The 27,044-nt window shown below is 33.6% G+C and overlaps 1 long non-coding RNA gene across 1 annotated transcript in view; it reads left to right on the top strand.

The window, feature by feature from the left end:
* The window catches only part of LOC134730802 (uncharacterized), a 767,202-nt gene that overhangs the window by 157,243 nt on the left and 582,915 nt on the right, over positions 1-27,044 (top strand). Inside the window, exon 2 of the long non-coding RNA XR_010112768.1 lies at positions 5,187-5,253. This is a non-coding gene — a long non-coding RNA (uncharacterized LOC134730802). The remainder of the gene's footprint in view (positions 1-5,186; positions 5,254-27,044) is intronic.

Genomic DNA, 27,044 nt, shown 5'->3' with positions numbered 1-27,044 from the left:
TGCCCTTTCCATTACAGCCAGAGCACCTGGCTGTGAGCAGTGACCAGACTCTGTGTGCATTTGCTCACACACCCTCGCCGCTCCACACCTGGCTTGCCCTTGTCAGGCATGATATTCAGGGCAGTAGCATGAGCTGAATGCAGCCTGCCAGGCTGAGTAGGCAAAATGAGCCCAGCAGGCACAAGCAAAACCCAAGCAGAGACAATGCTGGCCACAAAGTTTTCTGACTGGCCAAGCAGCACCCCAGGGATCCTGTGACACTAATATTATTTTTATAATTTTACATAGCTACAATGTTATTCAAAGTTCAATGAGATGTTTTAAATTTGGTATCTTTAGCTTTAACTCTTTTACTGTAAAATAAAATATACACTTAGAGAAGCATACAAAACTTATCAGTTCAGCTCAATTATAACAGAACAATCATTGTATAAAACTATGATAAAACAACAAAAAAGAGACATACAGCACCCTAGTAGCTTCCTTCTTGCCCCCTACAAATTATAAACTCCCATTTATGAAATCACATTGACATTTGTATCAATTAGTTTATAACCAAATTATTTTTCTAAACTTACTATTATTATTATTTTGAGACAGAGTCTCACTCTGTTGCCCAGACTGGAGTGCAGTGGCACAATCTGGGCCCACTGCAACCTCCACCTACCAGGTTCAAGTGATTCTCCTGCCTCAGCCTCCCTAGTAGCTGGGACTACAGGTATGCACCGCCATGCTCCGCTATTTTTTGTATTTTTAATAGAAATGGAGTTTCACCATTTTGGCCAATCTGGTCTCAAACTACTGGCCTCAGGTGATCCACCCATCTCAGCCTTCTATAGTGCTGAGATTACAAGCATGACCCATGACATCCAGTGCTTTTAATAGACCTATACTTTAATTTCACCTGTATTTAAATTTTTATAATTAGTTATTGCTTTTTGGTGATTTGTTTTTTGTCAGGTTCATTCTACTGTATTATTTTTTATTTTCATCATTTTATATATTTTATTAATAAGGTCACCATAAATTATTTATCCATTCCTTTGTTCTTGCATATTTGGATCATTTCCAATTTTAAGCAATTATGAGTAATACAGCCATGAATATTTATTGTCTTTTCATGTACATATATAAACATTTCAGTTGGCTAAATAAGAGCGGAAATGATGGGCTATATTAATTTATATATGTAAATTTATAGAATTTATACATTTCTTATTTTAATATATTTTGTATTTACATATAATACATTTCCATTTACAATTTATTTATATTTTGTTTTCTATTTATATTTTATGTATTTTATAATTGTTTATATTTTGTATTAATTTAATTCATGTATATTGTCTATGTATATAAATGTATACTATATTTAAATACTATATATTGAAATTATAAATATTTATAGGATGTGTGTATTTGGTAGATACTACCTATATCAAAATACCTATAAGTTATATATTTCCTCAACTTTCATGGATGATGGCAAACTTTTTCAAAGAGAATCTATTTTCACAACAAGAGTATATGAGAGTTTTGTTGTTTCTCATCATCACCAGCTTCTAGTATTGGCTTTCCAATTATACAAGTATTTTATAATTATTCTGTTACTATTGATTCCCAGTTTTGTTGGATGTGTCTAAAAAAAAATTATCTATGATGTCAATAATTTGAATTTAAAAGAGCATTGTCAAATGGTCCAGTATACTGTCAACTGTACAAATATTCCATATATTCATTAAAAGTATCTATTGGGTAAATGTTTTATATATAATCACATGATTAATTATATTGACTATATATAAATTGTATTTATTTAATATTTTTATATTAATCATATTTTACATAACAAGATGTATAAAATCTTCCTTGATGGCTTATTTATTTGTCTATTTCCCTTTTTAGGTTAGTAACTTTCCACTTCATGTATTTTGATGCCACAAAGATGCGCACAAGTTTGAGATGTTTATATCTTACGGTGCATGTAATTTTAAATTTTCTGAATCTTTCTTACATCTCTCAAAGCCTTATTACTTTTTTGAATTTTTAAGATTTAGCTTAGTGGCTGAGAGCCAGCGACTCACAATCAAATATCAACTTAATCTAATTCCGGAACTGAAATAAAATGAAGTTAGGTCATTCTTTCTGCAAATATTACACTACTGCCTCCTAGGATGGATCACTTCGATGTAGAGGGGTTTAAAAGTACAAATGTCTTGTGTCTTGCTGTCCAACATTTGATTTTTAGAACTGAAAAGGATTGCTTAGTTCTTCAGTATCTTAACTACATTTTTATTTTAAGTGAGGGCAACAAGGATGAGAGAGGGAGCCAAATGTCCCTAAATGGAAAGGGGCAACTTATTTGATCCATATTATATTAACTTGCCTTAATAGGCAACTATTTTTACCTGTCCATATTTCCCTCCTTTTCTGATTTTGAATTGGGGCTTGGCAATTATTTACCGCCATCTTAGATTACTATATTCTTTCTAGTCGGCCTACATGCGGACATTACTGGTGTATCATTATCAGAAGTAGGATTTTTATAGATTTTTCAACACATTTGCAACTTTGTTCATTATATATTCCTGAATTTCAGACTTTGGACTAGAAGACACTTTCCATTACTCTGAAGTATGTCTTTTAGCGTTTTCTTTAATAAGAATCTGTTGGTAGAAAAATTTGTTTTTATTAGTATAAAAATGTTTTTTACTCTAATTTTAGAAAATAGTATGTTGATTATTTTTATGTATTATTTATTTTATCTTCTTTTGTTGACGACAATACCCTCTCATATAGCTTCCACTTTTGTAATGAAAATTAATATTATTTATTTGACTGTACTATTTCTTTTCTTTCTGTGTACTTTAAGGTCTTCCCAATTCATTAAGTTGTGGATTTGTTGTTTTTACTCTACTTGGGATTCACTGGGATTCCTGATTAAGAGGAGCTTTCATTAGTACTAGAAAATTCTCACTTATAGGCTCTGCAAATACTACCTGTACTGCCATCCTTTATTTCCTCTTTCTGCAATTCTGTTTGAACCCATGTGAGACCTCACTTTATCCACAATTTTAATAAATTTATTTTCATAGTTTTTATGGTTGTATGTTTATATTGTGTTAAACATAGATTTTTTAAAGTTATGTCTTCCAATTAACTAACTGTTCACTCAGCTTTTAAAATCACCCTTTAAGTCCCTCCATTGAGGGTTTTATTTTTTGGTAATATTATTAATTTCATTTTATTTTTATTTCTAAAAGGCTTATTGGTGTTCTCCACATCTCTTTTGTAACATGAGTAAGCATGCCCTTTACTCATGTTTAAAATAATGTTTTATGTCCTTAAGCAAAATAATGCTTTATGCCCCACAGAGTATGAATTCAGTCCAACAATGCATGAAATGACGAGATTATAGTTACACACTCTCATGGATGACTTCTCTCCATTCAGTGCCAAAGTTGTACAGGCAATTTTCTTTTGGTGAACAGGTTTGTTCCTAATTCATCCTTTCCTTCACTGTATACCTCCATGTGTTCCTGATTTACAGGCAAGGTAGTTAGTTTCCTTTTAGATTATTTGCTTCAAATATTTTTTCAACATTTTAATTTATATTTCTCTTATTCTTATCTTTTCATACCTATTTCAAATGTAATAAAATCTACAAAGCATGGCTTGATATATTAACAGTATTGATTACCTCCACTTTTGTACCCACACTAAGCACAATGCATTCTAAAACAATGAACCTACGGTGTTTTTAAAACTTATTTTTCTATATATCTCATTTCCCCAACAGTTCATAAACTTCTTTAATTAAGACTGTGACTAACTTACTGGTTTATATTCATGACAGCTACCACTGATTTTAGCTCATAAAATACACTCTTTAAATGGTTAGATAGCTATAGTTTTCAAGATTAGGTGCAGAAATCACTTCCATTTAAGATTTAGGGATTCTTTCCATTAGGGTTCTTATAAAAACCACTGGTTCTTCTTTAGTGTACACAAATAACATTTTCTTAATTTTAAAATGGCTTCTATTGTTTGACCAGAGACTTGGTGTACATTCTATAGAAGGAAAATAACTGTCAATTGACAATTAATTTCTTGAGTGCTTATCATATATCATACTGTATATTGGGTGCAGACATTACAGAAATAACTTCCATGAATCAAGTCTCAAGGATGGAATTGAAACAAAGATTATTATTCTCTCTTTTCTTTCCTCTATCAGTTTTTTCTCCTGACTCTTAGATAAAATCTAGGGCAAGTTTTATGTTTTATGCAGTCATGCTTAGATGATAAAAATTCCTCTTGTCACTTCTGATTGTAAATATAATGCCATTTCAGGAATAGTCAAATCTACAAATTTTATTTGAATGTAATGCTTTCCTCCTTTCATCTTTTGTCAGCAGTGGGAAATGAGGGTCCTGATTGATTTCTTCCTCATTTTTTTCAGCCAGCTTTTTAAAAAATTATACTTTAAGTTATGAGATACATGTGCAGAACGTGCAGGTTTGGACATAGGTATACACTTGCCATAGTGGTTTGCTGCACCCATCAACCCATCATCTACATTGGGTATTTCTCCTAATGCTATCTCTCCCCTAACCCCCTACCTCCCAACAGGTCCCAGTATGTGATGTTCCAATCCCTGTGTCTATGTGTTCTCACTGTTCAACTCCCACTTAGGAGTGATAACATGCAGAGTTTGATTTTCTGTTACTGTGTTAGTTTGCTGAGAATGATGGTTTCCAGCTTCATCCATGTCCCTGCAAAGGACATGAACTCATCCTTTTTATGGCTGCATAATATTCCATGGTGTATATGTGCCACATTTTCTTTATCCAGTCTATCATTTATGGGCATTTGGGTTGACTCCAAGTCTTTGCTATTGTGAATAGCACTGCAATAAATATATGTGTGCGTGTTTCTTTATAGTAGAATGATTTATAATCCGTTGGGTATATACCCAGTAATGGGATTGATGGGTCAAATGGTATTTCTTGCTCTAGATCCTCAAGGAATTGCCACACTATCTTCCACAATGGTTGAAGTCAGTAACATCTGCCCAGAAAAGAGAGAGTTGGTTATCCAGGAAAAATCGTATTAGATTAGTAATGTTTTGAACTTTGATTTCCTTTTGCTGGGACAGATACTGAAGAACACCTTTTCTCTTTCAGAGAATTTCGTGGGCTTATTGGAGATATCCTCAAATTGCTCATCATCACTTACCTACTGCACTCTACAGTAAGTAAATAACTCTACTGTACTGCTGGCCTCTTGTTTTTTCCCATGGCTCTCTTATCTGGGCAGTCCACTTATACTCAATGGTCTCTGTGGGAACGCAGAGTCTAGGAAGTCTTCCAAGTCAAAAGACAGTTATGGGAAAGTTCCTTTTTTTTTCCTCACATGGCCACATCTGATTTTTGGGAAACACACATTTGAACCATCATCTGCAGAAATTTTGTTCATTTTAACACAATCCTTTATATGTTGCCACATGAAATATCAGTCAAATTCTCACCCTTTGTATTTCCTATGCATGTAACAGTTTATAGTTTTCCTTATAATGGAAGAAGACTTATATTAAATTCTTCAAATGGCCTCCTTGTAGTCTCTAATTCCAGGCTTAAAGTGAAAAGAAAAAAAGTAACCTTTTTTGCTTTCCCTATGGAAATATGGATTGCTATTTGAGGCAATATTCTATGCAAAAATAAGAAATCCAAATTTCTACATCTTTGTTGAAACATCAGATTTACTTACATAGCCAGAATATGGGTGATGGTCAGAAAACTCATTTTTATCCACTTCCTATGTGAATGAAGTATTGGTTGCTTAAAATAGTCTTTAAAATATAAAAATATCCAACATCTGCTAGGATCTCAGCTAAAACGGAGAAAGAATCCCATTTTAGCATCATTTTGTGCAAAGATGAATAGGAAGTTGCTGTATAGGAGTTCACGTTGTAAGAGAAAATAATAGGTGTACAATATTTACTGCCAGCCTGATACTTGCTTTAAAGACACGTAAACTGTATACGTTGGGATTCCCAGAGAGTGGGAAAATAATTGTGTCAAAAACTGTGTCTGGTTATGTAAGGTAAATTTTAAAAGGCGGGTAATATTTGAGGGGTACTTGAAAGATGGCACTTAAAAGTTTGGCCATAATAGAATAGCTAAAGAATATCCAGTCATAAGGAGCTGTATGTTCAAAAGCAAATAGTAATGAGAGAATAATTTTTTGGGGAGGAAGAAAAAAGGAACAAGCTTTGGTAGTGGCAGAAAATGGGGAATAGCAATTATTTTGGTTAAGTATTTGGGGCAAGGTGTGAAAGGCTTTATCCCATATTTTTAGAAAATGGAAAATTATTAAGGATTTTTAACTCTGGAGATTAATATGATGAGATTTGGTTGAAAGTAAAATAAAGTGCTCCACAATATGTTTTGCATGATGAAATGCTTCAAGGCAGAGAAGTAGAAGATCCTGTAGAAACTTCTCAAAAATCAGGTTCAGTAGTTAAATATGTGTGAGATATCTATATTCAACTTACCACACTCATTAGCCTAGTGAATATTCTGACAATTTTGAGATAAAAGAATCTATTAATACTGAATTAATTCAACATCAATCAAATGTGTTAGCAGATATAATTTTAAGAACTATTAATATCTTACAGAGATATAAAATAGTAAGAAAATAGCTTCCAGATAGCCTGGTGTTGATGACATTTATGAGAGTCATCAACATTTATGACAGAGGCTATTTAGAAAGTGGTTGCAACTGTTTCCATGAAAGATTTTGAGAGTCTTTACTACAACAGTGACAGCTGGGATAATGCAGAATACCAATGTAGAAGATTTATTCTATGAGAGACATTGAGAGATTGTGCAAAAAGGAGTAAAGTTTCACTCTGAGAGCTCCACCTTTCAATTGCTTGTGGATGTAAAACTATTCACAGAAAATAAGCAGGCACACAAAAGTTATGTGTAACTTTTATTAAACCATCTATTTGGTCATCTTCTCAGAAGTATTATGCATTACATCAGATAGTGTTTTATTGCCTTCCTGAATGTGGATGCCCCTTGCTAATTCATTTGCTAAATGTTTGATAATTCAACACCCAAAGGATTTATCACTCTACCCCAGGCTCCCAGCAGAGTCCTTTCTCAATGATGGGAAAATACATCTGAATAATAACAATTAAAACTTATTTAGCAAAGAAGGAAGTGTCCAGTTTTATGAAGTAAGTATCCTGCTTAAATAAACAGTGATACACTATGAAATGCCTTAACTATATCTTGTATTTTCTTTCTGATAATGTCTGCAACTTGGAAGGATTTATGCTTAAGAAAAACAACTATGTTTATAGTTTGAGAAAACTTTCTATTTCTTGTTGAAAATCTATATTATGATTTTCATTCCCAGCCATAGTGCTGACTATACACCCTGGGGGGAAAAAAAAAAACCATTGGCACGGAATACATAGAAATGCTGTTTCTAAATGCGTAGCTAACATTGCAAGATATTGAGGGAAATCCCCAGAAATATAAAATGGAAAAGAAGCTGAAAAACACAGCTAAAGTGAGGCCTAAGACCATGGGTATCTTGAGGGCATTTACTAAGTTTAGTAGCTGAAATCTTGGGTTTTAATTTTGGTATAAGTGAAAGGAAGCAAGGCTTTGGTTGTGTCTAAGGTGGTTACTTAGAAATAAGAGTTTTACCTAAAAGAAGAAAATTGGAAAGGCTCAACTTTAGGAAAGTGTAATTTGAAAATGTCTTCCCACAGGCAACATCAGGCAATAATATATATCTGTATCAGCTCACATCCAAGGCAGAATTTTAAAAACAGAAAAAGAAAAATTTTGTTAGCCATTTATAATGATATGCCTGGCCTCATAAAGATACTGGTTTGGGTTTACAATTTTTGAGTAGTTATTAAGTCAATGATCAATTTAAATTAGGATTAGGTTAATATTTTATAGCATTCTGAAGTACCTGGCAGAGAGAAATTCTCTCTGCAAAGAGACCTATCTATCTATAGGTCTCTATAGATAGATAGACCTATCTATCACCTCACCAAGTATCAAAAGATTAGAGACAAAAATAGATACAACTGAAAGAAAAATAGATGATTACATAACCATAGTGGAAAATTATGAAACATCAAATCTCATTAATTATCAGAACAAATGCATCCAAATTAATATGCATATTGGACATTTTATAAATCAGCAAAATTTATCCAAATATTTATGTGTATATAAAACAATGCACCTTTAAATTAGAAAGTGAATATTGTTATATGGTTCTTTGTCTAAATAAACACAATAATAACAATTTAAAAATACTGTAAAAAGCAAGATAATAAGAATATGACATCAAAATCCATGAAAAACAGCTGAAAAAGCATTTAGCAAGATGGTGTCTTACATTCTAATCACTAATATATGAAATAAAAAACAAAAAAGAGGCTCCAAACTGCCAAAGTCTGTTCTGTTGAATGTATCAATAAGATAGAAAAAAAAGACATAGTTGATGAGACAGAGAGAAAGGGAATAATTAATGAACTATATTAGAAAAAAATGAGCAAAGAATAACCACAGATGAAATTATTAACAATATACTAAAATAGTTTAGGCAAATCATTGTAAAATCCTAGAGAAATTCACAATTTCTAGAATAAATAGGGCATCAAATAAGCAATAAGTCAATTGAAAAGTTGAGAAGACCCAACCATTAAGTACATTTTATCAGTATTTTAAAATATATACCTCTATATGTCACTCATCAAAAATATTTCAGATATAGTTAATTTAAAAATAAGATTACAAAGTGGCAATTAATCATCTAATATATATGATTTACAGAGTAATAAGTAATAATTTTATATACATATATATATATAGAGAGAGAGAGAGTCTCAAATCTTTTTATATTCTGTGAGGTCACAGATCTCTTTGCAGAGATGACTGTTCCTCTGCCAGGAACTTCAGAATGCTCTAAACTATTCACCTAATTTAAATTGGTCTTTGACCTAATAACTAATCAAAAAGCATATACATGTACACCCTTACAGATGTTAGAAAAATCAATTAACCTTTTGAGGCTAGTATTAACTTCATGTAGTACAAGATATTAAAAGAATAGAAAATCTCCAACATACTCTATATAAATGTTTATAGATGTAATTCCTAAATAAGATGTTCACAAATAAAATAGACATCTAGAAACTGTATAAAAATACGCCATAGAACATTTCTGTTTAAACAAAATAATGCAACGATAGCTTAACATTAGAAAATATAGTTTAACACATTAAATCAAAAGAAAATGCATATAAGTATTTTAGCTATTATAGTTAAAAAAATAAAATATAGCATCCATTCATGATAAAATCTCTTAAAAACCATGAGTAGAATATAACTTATTTTCCCTGAAAATAAAAGTATCATAAATTTATAATTAGTATCATATTTAATAATATGTTGGAGACATCCTTTTAAAGTCAGGAAAAAGCATACTTGCTTACGCCATGTGTATTTAACATTATACAAAAAGATATTATGCCTAGCATGTTAAGACAAAATGGAGTAAGCAATGGTAAGAATGTTAAAAAAATGTAAAACTGACTCCAAATATTATAAATTATATACTATTGAAAATAATATAATTGCCTACTCAAATAAACTCGAAAACTCAAATAAACTGAAGAAAATTATTGAAATTATTTTAAAAACTAAAGAATTGAAGACAATTTGCTATATAAAAAGTTAATATACAACAACCAGTTACATATTTATATACCAACAAGAAGTAGCTAGAAAACATAATTTTAAAAATGTAATACCAATAAAATTATGCACATGGTTTTTAATGGGCCACATTTCTTTTATAAGAAAAATGACTGCCATTGTAGGAATTCTTTGTTGTTGGCATTTCATCTTGGCTACCCATAATTTTTCCTTGGGCTCCCAATTCCCAGTCACTCACATTCTTTGTATTATAGAAACAATCTGAGTAGAGTCATGGACTTTAATTAGTTCATTAGACTTTCAGTTTAATTAGATTTTAATCGGTTTAATTAGACTTTAATTTGTTAACAGTATGTAGCATTTCCATCCAACAGGATGAAAAGTTGAACAATCTCCTCAGAAAGCAACTATAAAGGTGAATGAATGTGTCAAAACAATTATTTTAGCATTCTGGAAATTAACCAGATATGCATGCAAATGAAGAGAGAAGTGTTATTCATGAGAATCGCTGAAGCATGGGCAGATATAGGGCAATTTTATAGTTTTCTTGATGAAGACCATTCCTATGCCTCACCTGTAGCTCTACTGCTAGACAGTTCAACCTGGATGAGACAGGCTATGAAACCAATAGTCTTAGCGCTGGTACCAGGGAAACTCACTTGATTTAGAATCTTGTCAGTTCCAGAGGTGCTCTCATGAACAAGTAAATAAGGAGGACCAGCAGTTCTGCTAGCCTGAACTAGATTCTGTTTGGTGCAGGTAGCAGACTGTCAGACTAGCAGAGGATTTTGTAGGAAAGACCAAGAAGTTAGGGATACGAGGAAGGCTTGTTAAGTTCTTCACGTATCTCAGGTTGACAGGAGTTGTTGCCATGCAAACAACGTTGTGTAGTTAGCCCATGCCACCCCACATTCCTGGTTGATGAAGCCAATAACAAACACATACACACACACACACACACACACACACACACGGTAAGAGACAGAGATAGAGAGATTGAAACTGATTGGCAGAATCTACAATTAAGGGGAAAAGTTGAGCTGAAAATGGCCTGGAATCTGAATGTTCTATACTACACGCACATAGATCCATCTTTAGAGAGTGGAATCCTTACTGGCTTGAGTTGTTTGAGTGCATACTCTGGCCAACTTTTGGCTGAACACAGAATATGCAGACACAGGGGCAACCTCTAGGAAGCCAGGCATACAAATAAGCAGAAGAAAATAAACTGAGCAAGATATACACACAGAGATATATCATAGTCAAGCTAGTGAAATCCAAAGAAAAAAAGCAATTCTTGAAAGCAGTAAGAAAAAAAATAACTCATCATATACAGGAAAGGAAAGACATCATTAGTGCTTGACTTCTTATTAGCAAAAATGGAGGGCCAAAAGTAACGGAAAGACATTTTAAAGAGTGGAATAAAAGTACATGTCAACTAGGAATTATATATTGAGAAAATTCATCGTTAAAATGTGAGGGTAAAATAATATTTTATTCAGATGAAAAACTGTGATAACATTTTACCAGCAATTGTGTGTTAAAATAAATAGTAAAGGATATCTGTCAGGCTAAAAGAAACTGACAGTAGGAAATGATTTTAATTCATATGTTGAAATGAGGAACATCAGATACAGTAAATGTAGCATAAGTACAATTTGGGAGGCCAAGGCGGGTGGATCACCTGAGGTCAGGAGTTCGAGACCAGCCTGGTCAACGTGTTGAAACCCCATCTCTACTAAAAATACAAAAATTAGCCAGGCCTGGTGGCAGGCACCTGTATTCCCAGCTACTCAGGAGGCTGAGGCAGGAGAATTGGTTGAACCTGGGAGGCAGAGGTTGCAGTGAGCCAAGGCTGTGTCACTGCACTCCAGCCTGGGTGACAGAGCGAGACTGTCTCAAAAAAAAAAAAAAGAAAAGAAAAAATATATAACATTTATATGTATTATAGTTTTGGTTTCTTTAACTTCTTATAACAATCTACAGGGCAATAAACATAATACTCTTTTATGAAATTATATAGATGTAGTGTGAATGACAATAAAGAAAAAAAAGAGGAGGAAAAAGAGAAAACATATTGGAGCAACATTTCTATATTTTTACCAGAATGAGGTCAGTATTATTCTGAAGTAAAGTATAATAAGTTAAGATCCTTTTTAAACCCTTTAGCAAAAACTAAGTAAATAGCTAGAAAAGGGATTAAAATGACAGAAGAAATTAAATGGTAGAGAAAAAATATATTTGACACAAAATAAGACATTAGAAGAGAAAGAGAAGAACAAAAATATCATAAATAAAATAGAAAGCAAAGAGCAAAATGATGGCCTAAAATTTTACCAAATCAATAATGATATATTTTGAGTGAATTAACTTAGCATTTAAATGTAAAAGCTAAAACTACTAGAAGAAGACAAAGATAAAACTTTCATGACATTGAGGTGGGTAAAAATTCCTTAGATAGGCCAGGTGCGGTGGCTCGTGCCTGTAATCCCAGCACTCTGGGAGGCTGAGGGGGTGGATAACTTGAGGCCAGGAGTTCGAGACCAGCCTGGCCAACATGGCAAAACCCCATATCTTCTTAAAAAAAAAAAAAAAAAACACAGAAATTAGCCAGGCATAGTGGCACATGTCTGTAATCCCAGCTACTCAGGTGGCTAAGGGACATGAATGGTTTGAAACCAGAAGGTGAAAGTTTGCAGTGAGCTGATATGTCACCACTGCGCTCCAGCCTGGGCTACAGAGTGAGACTCTGTCTTCAAAAAAAAAAAAAAAAAGGAAAAAAAATTGAAAGAAAAAAATTCTTAGATATACCACCAAAAGCATAAACCTTAAAAGAAAAAGAAAGAGAAAAAAAGACACCGTTGTACTTCAAAAGACACCTTTAAGTAAATTAAAACACAAAATACAAACTGGGAGAATGTATTGTATTTGTAAGTGATTTGTGGTGAACTGACCCTATGTGACACCCAATATCTTCCTCCGGGTGCCCATGTCTTTCTTCAATCCCTTCCCATTCAATGTAGGTAGGGCTTTGACTTGCTTGTAACCCAGAATATGGCAAAATGATGAACTATCACTCCAATCATTAGTTATGTTATGTAAGACTTTGTCTTAGCAGAATGCAGCAAGAGATTCTCCTTGCTAGCTTGATAAACTAAGCAGCCATCATGAGGAAGCCCAAGTGTCAAGCAACTATGGGCAGCCTCTAGGAATCATGGGTAGCCTTTAGGAACAGTGGATACCATTTAGGACCTTAGGAAAGCCTCCAGACAATGGACAGCAAAAAGCTGGAACCCTCAGTCATATATCAAAAAAAAAAAAGAAGAAGAATTATTCCAACAACCTGAATAAGCTTGGAAGTAGATCTTTCCCTGATTGAGCCTACAGAGGAAAGTGCTGCCCTGTCCAAATGTTGATGACAGCCTAGTGAGATTGAGTGGAGGACCCCGTTAAGTCATGCCCAAACTTCTGGCTCATAGAAATTGTGAGATAATAAATGCATGTGTTGTTTAAAGCCACTAAATTTGTAGTAATTGGTTATGCAGTAATATAAATCAAATACACTTTATGTCTTACAAAATATATAAAAATAGATGCAAATGATATAAATAAACTTTAAACTCAATATTAAGAAGTCAAATGTTTCAATTAAAATGATAAAATGATTTAATAAGCATGTATTAAAAAATATAAACGGTTAATAAACACAGAAAGGGTGCTCAGCATCGTTACTCTTTTGGGAAACCCAAATTAAAAGCATAACGAGATAACACTATCCACCCACTAGGAGGGCTATAATCAGAAGGATAGATAATGCCAAGTGCTGGCCAGAATGTGGAGAAACGAAAACTTGCACATAATGCTGGTGGGAATGTAAGTTGATATAACCACGTTGGAAAAAGATTTTCCTCATTTTTTTAATAGTCAAGCAAAAACTCATCATATGAGCCAGCAATTTCATTCTTATACATATTACCTAAGGAAAAAAGAATATGTATGTCCACATAAAGATTGTATATGAATGTTCATAACCACATTGTTTGTAATAGCTGGAACTAATTCAACATCAGCTGGAAAGTAGATAAGCACAATGTGGTATATCTATATGATAGAATACTATTCAGCAATACAAAGAAGAAAATACTGATTCATGTTACATCTTGGACATACATCAAAAACATCATGCTATGTGAAAGAAACCAGGGGAAAAGTCTCCATATTATAAAATTGTAATTACATAAAATTAGAAAGCAAATTTACATAGGCAGAAAGAAATCAGTGATTTCCTGGGTCTGGCTGGAGTTAGAGGCAGAAATAGACTGCAGACTGAGTGACTGGCAGAACATTTTAGGGATGATGGAAATGTTCTAAATGTTTTAATGTTCTGGATAATGCTGATGGTTGCACAACTTTAAAAACTGACTGAAAATCATTAAATTGTATACTCACCTGGGTGGAATTTTTATACATAAATTATATCTCAATACAGCTGATAAAATAAAACAGAAGGGGAATATGGGGTAAACACATATTGTTGTTCTGCCTGTTAACAACGGTCCTTTCCGATAGCTAGCTTCTCCTTCCTCTACTGATTAATTTGGAACTAGAAACACACAACTCAAGCTACTTCAAATAAAATATAGTTCTCTGGAATCTGAAACTTGAAATAAAAGACACAAAAATTGAGCTATATTTGAACTCAAGCATAGTTCTTCTATTCCATCTCTTTCTGCTACAGAGATCCTGAGAGGCATTTGGTTTCTGCCTTCTCAGTGATTCATGTTGTCATGTCTGTGAGTGGATTTTCTTCCAACAAATTCATTTTTCCCTATGTTGGAGTAGTTTTCTATTATTTACAATCAAATCAAACACAACTAATGTAGAATTAAATTTAAAATCTACAGATGGTATACTTTAACAAGAGGACATATAAATTGCAAGTCACTTATTTTGTCTTTATAATAGTGTCTGTACCTTTAGTCACTCATCTTCAAATCTGTAAACAAGAAGGAAATTGACAAACAGGGGGATTTGCAAAGTCTTAAAGTTATTTAAAAAATGGGTATTCTTTGAGAGATTAGTAATAGACCTGTTAGAGGATTAAGGAAGTAATAATTATTGTCCAAATATCTACTAAAATGATTGATAGAGAATTTTTATATGATATCTTATTTAATCATACACAAGATAAGTTATGTTTTTATATTTTATAATTTGAGGAAACTGACAAAATAAGAATATGTACTTATATAGTAATAGAAAACATTTATGGATCAACTGCTAGGTATCAAGATTTGTTCTAAGAGCTGTATGTAATTTATTCTTCACAAGAACCCTATGAAATAAGAACAGTTATCATTACCACCCACTTTGAGAAGAAAAGAAGAGGCTCACAGATGTGAATCAGTTTGTCAATGAAATCTAGTAAGTGGCAAAACTGTATTGGAATGAAATCAGTCTGGTTGGAGTCCTTAATTGTGTAACCCCTGAACTATAAATCCTCTTCCATTGCTTCATGTATGATATCTGTAAAGTGGCAGAGCTACAGTTGGAATATATTTATTTACTTCTAAAGTCTGTGATATTTACTTATCAACATACTCTTCAACATCTAAAGTAACATGTCTAGTGGCGGGCAGGAAGTAGAAGGAAGAGGTGCAGTGGGGAAGCTACATATAGGAATCATTTTTTTCTTGTGCATTTTAGGTAGGACTGAGGTAACTGAATGAAATTGGAGGGTGGTACAGAGTGTGACTTCATGATACTAGAGATGCAATTTGAAAACTGTTAGATTGCAGAGAGAAAAGGATTTTCTCCCACACCATGTTCTAAGTTTCTCTAAAACAACCCTTTTATTTTAGCCCTCCAGGGTCGTGATGGTAATACACAAGAGTAAGGGCTAGTGTTTAGATGCTTTGGCTCTGCATCACCCTGGATGACTCCAAATTATATCCCTTCTCTGCTCCAAATTTTCTCTGCAATTTAAGCTTCTTCTCTCTGCCAGGGTTGTCTCACAATTTAAGGTGTGGTCCTCAATATTTCTCTGTTCCATTTCACTAATCTTTAGAACATTATAACATAGTGATGCATAATTTATTTTCAAGCAAGTATTATCTCTAATGACCCCACATAAAGTAATTTTGTAATGTAAGAATGGCCTTTTTTCCATTACACAAAAGCAATTTTCTCTGACATATTAACCTTTACTGAACATTTTTCTAATTTTATCCAGGCAGGATCACACAAGTGAAATGTGAAGGATAAATGATGTCCTTATTTTTTTAGGGAGTTTTTTTTGTCATTGAAACTTATAATGAATAAATAAATAAATAAAGTGATTTATTTAAAGGATTAAATAAAATACCTTGTAGAATAGAAATAAATTGCAAAATATTTTGCAATGTTTTTAGAAAGTGTTAACATCATTGAAAAGAATTGAGCTAACTTAACAACTTTTTAAAAATTTTTTAAAGTTAAAACTTTTTTCTACAAATTTTTATTTCAAAAGAAGCAAAGTCTCATATCCTTGGCCTTCCCCTTTCCTCACTAGGTGATTCCTGAGGTATCTCAGTGTAACTCAAGGACTCATGGAACACAGTTTTAAAACCAGAGAAATAATTTACTAAAAACCTTAGAAAAATTACCTCCAGTGTTAAACGTAAGAGTTACCAGGAAACAAGGCAACACTGGGAGAATTTGGGCATAAAAATAGATTTTTATGAGATTGAGAAAACAGGGAGAAGCATATGCTCTGCTATGATGCTCACTGGCCTGTAGCCAGTCAGTGATCAACTCAGATCTACAATAATAGAATAAATTAAAACAATAACAACAACAACAAAAACATTCTCCTAACCTCCTTCCCTATCCCTCCCTCACTTTATCCACCTCGAAATTTTTCTCGCTATCCTTTTTTAATTAAGTTCTAGCCCTATGGACAGCCAGGCTGTGCCACTATCATAGCCACAAGGAATCTTTATTGAGAGAAAGTTGACCTAGTTTCGATGAGCATGGCATTATAATCAAAATCAGAAAAGATTCTCTCTTTTTGTAAAGAGTCAGATACCTCTTTATTCTCTCTCTTTCTCTAACTCTCTGTCTTTCTAAGCCCACTGTTATATATCTGCATCATATTTAGAAGATATATTTTCTGTCTAAGTGCATCAGCCTCTGTGGGTGTAGATAATTATTTAATTACCTTTATTGAAAAAGTCATCTCAAGTATAAAATTGATCTCCATTGTGCTATTCCATGATACCTCTAATATAACACAAATTAATTGCCCTCTGGCAGAAGCATATTAGAGTATTAATATTTAAAGTAATGGTCCTAATCTCATAGGTGTAGACTGCTCATTCTGTAAAGAAGTTTCATTCATTATTTTCTTAGTTTCTTAGCACAGCCCTTTCTTCAATCTCAATTCTGTACAAATATGTGCCAGAAACAGGAAATACTTAGTATCAATGTAAAGCAAAATATTAGCTATAAGAATTTTTACTTTTTCTGAAATAAGGTTAAAGGCAGAGTTAAGAAGACCACTTCAAAGAAACAATGTCAATCATAGAATCTTAGATTGTTGTAATTTAAATCAACAAAAGTTCTATGTCAATAAGTAAAACGTTTGTTCCATTATGTTTCTTTCACAACTTTTCTATCTTGGGATGTTTCCTCTTATCTCTTACATAAAATAAATAATATATTTTTATGTAAAATATATTTATTTTATAAAGTAATTCACAAGGAAATAAATGTACTATAGTAGTCCAAGATGATGTACATAAGGAATTAGGGTTTTCATTTTTTACTAAAAAAAAAAAAGTGCAGTGTAATCACAGAAGAAAAAACATCCTTATCTTCCAAAAGTAGGAAAGACATAATGTGTTTTTGTAACCTGGTAACTCTGTATCTATTACTTTCAGAATGAAAGGGTTTCCTGAATTGGTTTATAAATTAAGTTGATGTTATCCTTTAATGCTTCAATGTTTCCTAGCTTATCTTATGTTGCTCACAAATGTTCTTTTATCCTTCCTTTGGAAGATCTTGCATAGGAATAAAAAGTATGCACATGCAGTACAATGTACATGAGCAAACACACTTATATTTTCCTTCTACCTGCAGTTCATTTTTCTTGGAATAATCTAGAAACCAAGAATTATTATTTTTAAAGGTGTTGATTTCAAAGAAATAAAGGTCTTCATGGAATAAAAGAAGAAAAAAAGCAATATGGAGTTTATAATGTCATTGGAATCTAAAAATATATAACATATATGAAAAATTGTAAAATAGTATCCAATTTACCAGATGCTCATGGCAGGAAGTTATTGTAGGCTCGATTGGCAAATGATGTAGAGAATGATTCTGTTTAATGATAGATTCTAAGGACAACCACTCCACTGATATTTAAATTCCCTAGAACACTAGTAGTGAATTTCTAGTCTCTGAACATGTTCAGTCATCAGGAAATTAATCCAATGAAGTTACCTATGTCTTTTTCAGAATGTTTGGTAGATTATAAAATTCTTCTCTGTATTAAGTTAGAATTTACTTCCATTAGCTTTGAATCCCTAAATCGGACTTATAAAGAACAATGGAATCAGTAACTTCCTGTAAGCTAAAAGTATCTATTCCATTTTCAAAAAAGTTCTGTTAATTATAAAGTTCTTTTCTATTTTGAGTTGGAATTCACTTCCACTCTAGAACAAATATACTTCCTCTCTACCTAATGACAGTTTACAGTTTTGAGGCTCCAGTTCTATCCCATCATATCATTGTTTTTCAAATTTTTAGAGTGGCTTCTGGGAAGTGTTCAAGAAACTTGAGAAGAAGGAGAGAAAAGGGAGAGAGTGAGACAGTGGAAGGGAAGGAGAAAGGGAGAGAGAAGGCAGAAAAAAAAGCCAATAGAAATGGGAATGAATGGAGGGAGTGATATTTTCCACATCCCTAAACTCTGCTTCATCCAAAGCAGCTCTGCAGTTAGTTCTTTTCTAAATTAGGCTCCCATGTGAGACTCAATTTTATTTTAAAAAAAAATTAAAAATCGGTAATTCTATGAAAACCTTAACCATTTCCAAGCTAAACATAAATTTAATTCTGTGATTTATTGTTAGTTATTTTTCTCACAATATGAGAATGCAGCTACTTTAAAACATTGAAATTGATGTGAATATTAGACCTTCTGTACCTCCGGTTTAGAATAGAATCTCAATATCAGCTATTTTGGGGGAACTTTAGATTTCCCTCAATTTCCTTCCAAATGGTGTTAGAGTTTCACAGAATTCTCCCGTTGGTTTATCAAGAAATAGCTCTCTTCCATATTTAAAGTACTAATAATTGTTTTCTGCAGCAATTCTGCCTACCCTATGGACAATATACCTTTTGCTCCTTTCAAAACATGGAGACTCTTTCACCGTTGACCACTGAGGACCATCTGCATCATTCTGCATAACTGTCAAAGTAACTGTTTTGTTGATGCTGGTGAGTCTACTGATGTCTATGACAAAGTTGTCAGTGTTAAAGCCCAAGATATTGTTGCCTGAGCTAAGGGCAATGACGCCATGAACAGTACATTTAGCACCTCACTTTCCATGTCATCAGCATTACCACCTCACTCATTATTGTCTTTGCCCAGGCATCACCACTAATGTGGCTATTTCATAGCTAATATGCTCACTACAATGCTGCTGCTCCTACTCTCAGCATTATGACACCGTGATGTCATCAATACTTTTCAAAAAACATTTTTAGAGTTTATGAAAATCTAAAGCTCTATCAAATTTCGTTATTTTGAACAAATCATCTCTTGCTTTTTGACCACTAAGGACATTTTAAACATTTTTCTATAACTTCAGTACACTTTTCAGTTTGCACACATCCCATGAGATTTGATTAGGAGGAGAGGGACATAAAAGAGATACTACACAGAAACCATTATCGTGAGTGTAGTGGAGATTGAGAGACCACAAGAATTCAGATTTAGCAATGGCAAAAGTCTCGGTAGCAGTGGTATACTAGTAGCTATTATTCTTATGCTCATCCCCAGCTGAAGTAGATTGCTCCTTAGGGTGGCTGACAAGTGGTGTAATCTGGTCATTTTTCTTGATTATGTGGATACTTTGCCTGATTCTCTGGCACTGCAGAAAATCTGATGGGTCCCTTTTGTACTTTATGCATTTATATTTTACTCAGAATAGCTACAGTGGATTATGATGTGACAGATAGTCATCATGCTAGACATTTGAGTAGAAAGAACTTAAACTAAAAAGACAAACACACAAAAAGCAAACTTTATATTTTATAGAAAAATTTCAAGGTAGATGACAGTGTATTGCTTTGAAAGGAAGAATATTATATATTTAAAACATAACTGTATTAATATTATCAATGATGATCACTGCAGCCTTTTAAGATAAACTTTGAATTTATAGGTCACAAATATAATGTAAATTTATACTTAGAATAAAAAAATTAGAGTAAGTATGCTGCTGCTTATTTCTTTATTTACTAGCATCTTTACATGAAAAAAGATGAAAAGAATACAGAATTATTGGGACCACCTAATAAAGTAATAGTTTTAGAAATGTTTTAAAATATTGTTTATCCTAATTGGGTATCAGGAGGTATTATTCCTTAATACTCAGAATAAATTACAAAAAGTAATCAATAAAGCTAATAGAAAATCAATAAAGCTAATAGAAAAACAACTGAGGTGAATTAAAATTACTTTTATTTATCATGCAGTGAATACTATATTAACTCCTTCATTGCCAGTTTTCTTAACATTGTCATGGGTGTTATTATCTGTTTTAGCAAACTTCATATGACTTTAATGATAAAAACCAAGAGTAAAAATCATATTTATTTGCTGAAAACTTTTGTCTGACCAGAATTAATTTGCACTAATTGTATTTATCAACAGAAACAGAATGAATAATGCTGACATCACATATGTTCACCAAGAACTCAGTTACTTGTCATGATAAATGTCAGATGGATTTTTTTTTTTTTTTTTTTTGAGACAGAGTCTCACTCTGTCGCCCAGACTGGAGTGCAGTGCAGACTCATGTTTAACACCCTTTGTTTTTATGTTGAAATAGAGCACTAGTGAAGGTGTCCAATTAAAATATATCTGACCAGGAGAGATTTCGAGCAAGATAGCAGAATAGAATGCTTCAGCAGTCATCCCCATGTGGGAACACCAAATTGAACACCTATCCACAAACAAAATAAACACCTTCATAAGGGCCAAAATCAGGTCAGCAATCACACTACCTGGTTTTAATATTATATCAAGGAAAGAGGCACTGAAGAGGGTTGTAAAGACAGTCTCATATTGCCTATACCACCCCTCCCCCATCTACCCTGGAAACATGGGGAAAGAGAATCAGAGAAAGAGAGTTTGCATACTTGGGGGAGTGAGAGTGAAGCAAATCTGGGACTTTGCACTGGAACTCAGAACTGCCCTGTCACAGCAGAAAACAATGCAGGGCAGAATTCTGCTAGTTCCTACAGAAGGAGCATTCAAACTAGCCCTGGACAGAGAGGAATACACCACTCCAGCAGTAGAAACCAGAGTTCCAGCTATCTCCACCACCCACAGATTAAAGAGCCCTAGGCCGGGCACAGTGGCTCAACACCTGTAATCCCAGCACTTTGGGAGGCCGAGTCGGGCGGATCACAAGGTCAGAAGTTCAAGATCAGCCTGGGTAACATGGTGAAACCCCGTCTCTACTAAAAATACAAAAACTAGCCAGGCATGGTGACGCTCACTTGTAATCCCAGCTACTGTGAGGATGAGGCAGAAGAATCGCTTAGAACCCGGGAAGTGGAGGTTGCAGCGAGCCAAGATCGTGCCACTGCACTCAGCCAGGGCAACAGAGCGAGACTCCGTCTCCAAAAATAAAAAAAATGAAATAAACAAATAAAGAGCCCTGGGGTCCTGAATAAATTCAAAAAGTAATCAGGCCACAAGAACTACAGTCCTTGGGCAAGTATGGGTGCTGTGCTGGGCTCACAGCCGGTGGAATTGGAGTACAAGTGACCAAGCAATACCCAGTTGTGGCAGCCAAGGGAATGCTTACATCACCCCTCCCCCAACTCCACCCAGAGTAGCTCAGGGAGAGACTTCAGTTTGTGAAAAGGAGAGGGAAGAGTAAACAGAACTTTGTCTTGCAACTTGGGCACCAGTTTGGCTGCAATAAACTAAAGTACAGAGAAGATCCCTGAAGCCCCTGATTTCAGGCCATAAGTCCTGGACAGCATTTCTAGATGCACCCTGGGCTAGCAGGGAATCTGCTGTGCTAAACAGAAGAAAGCAGTCCTAGCAGGATTCACCACCTGCAGACTAAAAAGTCCTTGAGCTGTGAATAAACATCAGTAGTAGTGAGGCAGTAGTCACCATGGTCCTGGGGTGAAACCCAGTACTGTGCTGGGTTCAGGTTTGACCCAGGGCATCCTGGCTGTGGTGGCCAAGGAAGTGCTTGCATCAATCCTCCCCTGGCTGAAGGCAGTCCAACAAGGAGAGAGAGAGACCCTTCAGTTTGGGGGAACATGAGGGAAGAGAATGAGAGAATTTGCCTGGTAATCAGGGGAGTTCTCCAAGATCTTACCTAAACCCACGAGGGGTATATGAGACTGCAAGACTTGCAGCATTAAGGAGCTTGTTGTGTCCCTTGTGCAGATACACCTGCAGTGACCAAATACTTAGATCACAATACTTAATTCCCTTTGAATTAAGACTTCAAATACTTCTCAAGAAAAATAAGTACAAAAGAACTCAGACAGTGAAGATTTCAATAAATACCTAACTTTTCATGCCCAGACCTCAACAAACATCGACAAACATTAAGCATATGCAAGAAAACATGACTTTACCAAATCAAGTAAATAAGGCACCAGGAATCAACCCCAGAGTAGCAGAGATTTGTGACCTTTCAGGCAGATAATTCAAAATAGCTCTTTTGAGGAAGTTCAAAAAACATTAACAGAACGGAGAGAAGAAATTCAGAATACAGTTAGAAAACATTAAGAGATTGAAATAATTTTTACAAATCTAGCAGAAATTCTGGAGCTAAAAGATTCAATTAATACACTAAAAAATGTATCAGAGTCTCTCAGTAGCAGAATTAATTGAGCAAAAGAAAGAATTAGTGAGCTTGAAGATAAATTATTTGAAAACACACAGTCAAAGGAAAAAATACAAAGAATGAAACACCCTTACAAGATCGAGGAAATAGCCTCAAAAGGGCAAATCTAAGAGTTTTTGGCCTTAAGAAAAGATAGAAAGAGAGATTGGGGTAGAAAATTTATTCAAATAAATAATAACAGAGATCAATCTCAACCTAGAGGATGATATCAATATTCAGGTATAAGAAGGTCGTAGAACTCCAAGCAGATTTAACCCAAATAAGACTACGTCAAAGCATTTAATAATCAAATTACTAAAGGTCAAGAATAAAGAAAGGATTCTAAAAAAAGCAATAGAAAGGAAACTAATAACAATTAAAGGAGTTCTAATACTTTTGACAACAGACTTCTCAGTGGAAATCGTACAGGCCAGGACAGAGTGGCATGACATATTCAAAGTTCTGAAGAATGTAAAATTTGTATCTTATAATAATATACGCAGTTAAAATAGCCTTTGAACATGAAGGAGCAATAAAGACTTTCTCAAAATAACAAAAGCTTAGGAATTTCGTAAATACAAGACCTGTCTTAACAAGAAATGCTAAAGGGAGTTTTTCGATCTGAAAGAAAAGTATGTTAGCATGCAATAAGAAATTATCTGATGGTACAGAACTTACTGGTAACAGTAAATACACAGACAAATACAGAACATTTTACACACCACATAATTGTGTTGTGTAAATATAAAAAATATAAATGAGGGGAACAAAATTTAGAATGCATGGAGAGGTAAATTGTAGAGTTCTTAATAGTTTCCTCTTTGCACAATACAAACAGAAAACAAATAACTAAATGGCAGTAGTAGGTCCTCATCTATCAATAATAACATTAAATGTAAATGGACTAAACTCTCCAATCAAAAGACATAGACTGCCTACATGGACCAAAAAACCAAACCAAACCAAACAAAAACAAAAACAAAAATGAAATTAAAAAAACCAACCAAACAAACAAACAAAGAAACCCACCAAGGCTTAACTATATACTGCCTACAACAGATTCAGTTCACATATGAAAATACACACAGACTGAAAATAAAGGGATGGAATAAGATATTTCATGCAAATGGAAACCAAAAAAAGAGCAGAATAGTTATATCAGATAATATGGATTTCAAGAAAAAAACTATAAAAAGAGACAAAGAAGCTCATTATATAATGATAAAAAAATAAATTTAGCAAGATGATGTAACAATTATAAATATATATAAACCCAACCCTGGAACACCCAGATATGCAAGGCCAAAGTTCTTAGAGCTAAAGAGAGACACTTCAATGCAATAACAGGAGACCTCAAAACCCCAATTGCAGCACTGAACAGATCATCCAGACAGAAAATCAACAAAGAAACATAAGACTTAATCTGTACCACAGACCAAATGGACCTAATAAATATTTGCAGAATGTTTTACACCAAAGCTGCAAAATATACATTCTTCTCCTCAGCACATGTATCATTCTCAAGTATACATTAGGCCGCAAAATAAGTTTTAAAAATCCCAGAAAGCACCATAAAATCATTTCAAGTATCTTGTCTGACCACAAAGAGATACAACTAGAAATTAGGTGAGACCATCCTGGCTAACACAGTGAAACCCCATCTCTACTAAAAATACAAAAAATGAGCCAGGCATGGTGGCAGACGCCTGTAGTCCCAGCTACTCGGGAGTATGAGGCAAGAGAATGGTGTGAACCTGGGAGACGGAGCTTGCAGTGAGCCGAGATTGCACCACTCTAGCCTAGGAGACAGAGTGAGACTCCAAAAAAAAAAAAAAAACTAGAAATTAGGAAGAAGAGAAACTTTAGAAACTGTGCAAACACATGGAAATGAAACAATCTGTTTCTTAATGACCAGTGGTCCATGAAGTTAATAATTACATTAAAACAAATTTAAATGAAAACAAAGCATACCTATAGAATACAGCAAAAATTTACTAAGAGAGAAGGCTAAAGCACTAAGCCTACATCCAAAAAGAATAACAACTTCAAATAAGTAAACTAACCATATATCTTAAAGAAATAGAAATATAAGAGAATACCAAACCCAAAATTCATAGTAAAAAGAAATACTAAAGATCAGAGCAGAAATGACCAAAATTCAAACAAAAAATACAAAAGATCAATGAAAAACAAGTTGGTTTTTGAAAAGTTAAACAAAATTAACAAATCTTTAGCCAGAACTAAGGGAAAAAGAGAGAAGACCTAAATCAATAAAATTAGAGATGAAAAAGGAGACATTACAAGTGATACTGCAGAAATTTGAAGAATCATTTGAGACTACTATGAGCAATTATGTGCCAATAAATTGGAAAACCTAGAAGAAATGGATAAATTCCTAGGCACATGCAACCTATTGAACTATAAGGAAATACAAAACCCGAAAAGACCAATAATAGGTAACAAGATACAAGCTTTAACAAAAGTCTCCCAGCAAAGAAAAGCCCAGGACCTGATGGCTTCATAATGGCTTCACTGTGGAATTCTACCACACATTTAAAGAAAAACTATACCAATTCTACTCAAACTATTCTGAAAACTGAGGTAAGAGAGAATACTTTTAAACTAATTATATGAGTCCAGTATTACCATGATACCGAAAGGAAAGACACAACCAAAAAAGAAAACTAGACTGATACCTGTAATGAACGTTGATGGAAAACTTATCGATAATTACTAGCAAACAAAATTCAACAACACATAAAAAGATGATTCATTTTGATTGAGTTGAATGCATGCAGAGATGCAAAGATAGTTCAACATATGCAAATCAGTGTAATACATCATATCAATAGAAAGAAAAACAAAAACTAAATGATAATTTTAACTGTTGCTGAAATGGGATTCGATAAAATTCAACATCCCTTCATGATAAAAACTCTAAAAACAACTGGATATAGAAAGAACATACCTCAACACAATCAAAGCCATGCACAATAGACACACAGAAAGTATCACACTGAACAGGGAAAAACTCTTAGGCTTTCTTTTAATATGTGGAAACAAGACAAGGATGCTCACTTTAATCCATTGTTATTCAACATAGCACTGGAAGTCCTAGATGGAGACAACATGACCTTATGTTTAGAAAAACCTAAAGCTGCACCCAAAAATCTGTTAGAACTGATAAATTTAGTAAAGTTACAGGATACAAAATCAACTTACGAAAATCAGTAGCATTTCTATATACCAAAAGTGAAAGAAATCAAAGAAGTAATCCCATTTGGAACACTTACAAATTAAAAGCCTAGGAATAACCTTAATAAAAAAGTGAAAGATCTCTATAATAAAAGCTCAAAAACATGGATGCAGGAAATTGAAGAGAATGCAGGAAAAATGAAAAGATATTCCATGTTCATGGATTGAAAGAATTAATATTTATAAAATATCCATACTACCCAAAGCAAACCGTAGATTCAATACAATTCCTATAAAAATACCTATGACATTCTTCACAAAAATATACAAAATAATCTTAAAATTTATATGGAACCACAACAAACCCAGAATAGTTGAAAATATCCTAAGCTCTCCAGAAATAAAAAATACTGGATGAATTACATTACCTCACTTCAAATTATACTACAGAGCTATAGTAATCAAAAGAGTATGGTACTGGCATAAAAACAGACATATAAACAAATAGAACAGAATAGACAACCCAGAAATAAATTTATACATTTATAACCAACTGATTTTTGACAAAGGTGTCAAAAACATACATTAGGGAAAGGGCAGTCTTTTCAATAAATGGTGCTGGAAAAAGTTAGTATCTATATGCAGAATAATGAAACTAGACCATCTTTCACCACATACAAAAATTAAATCAAAATGGATTAAAGATTTAAATCTAAAACCTCAAACTATGAAACTTCTAAAAAAAACAAAATCTAAAATAGACGTTTCTTAAAAGAAAAAATAAAAATGGCCATTGGTGAGAATGTAAATTAGTACATTCCCTATGAAGAACAGTATGGAGCTTATTCAAGAAACTGAAAATAGAATTACCATATGATGCAGCAATCCCACTGCTAGGCAAACACTGAAAAGAAAGGAAATCAGTATATCAAAGTGATATCTGCCCTCCCATGTTTACTGAAACACTATT

The sequence above is a fragment of the Pan paniscus genome, chromosome 6 (assembly GCF_029289425.2).
Source record: "Pan paniscus chromosome 6, NHGRI_mPanPan1-v2.0_pri, whole genome shotgun sequence".
Lineage (NCBI taxonomy): Eukaryota > Metazoa > Chordata > Mammalia > Primates > Hominidae > Pan > Pan paniscus.
Note: the sequence above shows the minus strand (reverse complement) of the source record. Positions and strands in the feature narration are given on the sequence as shown.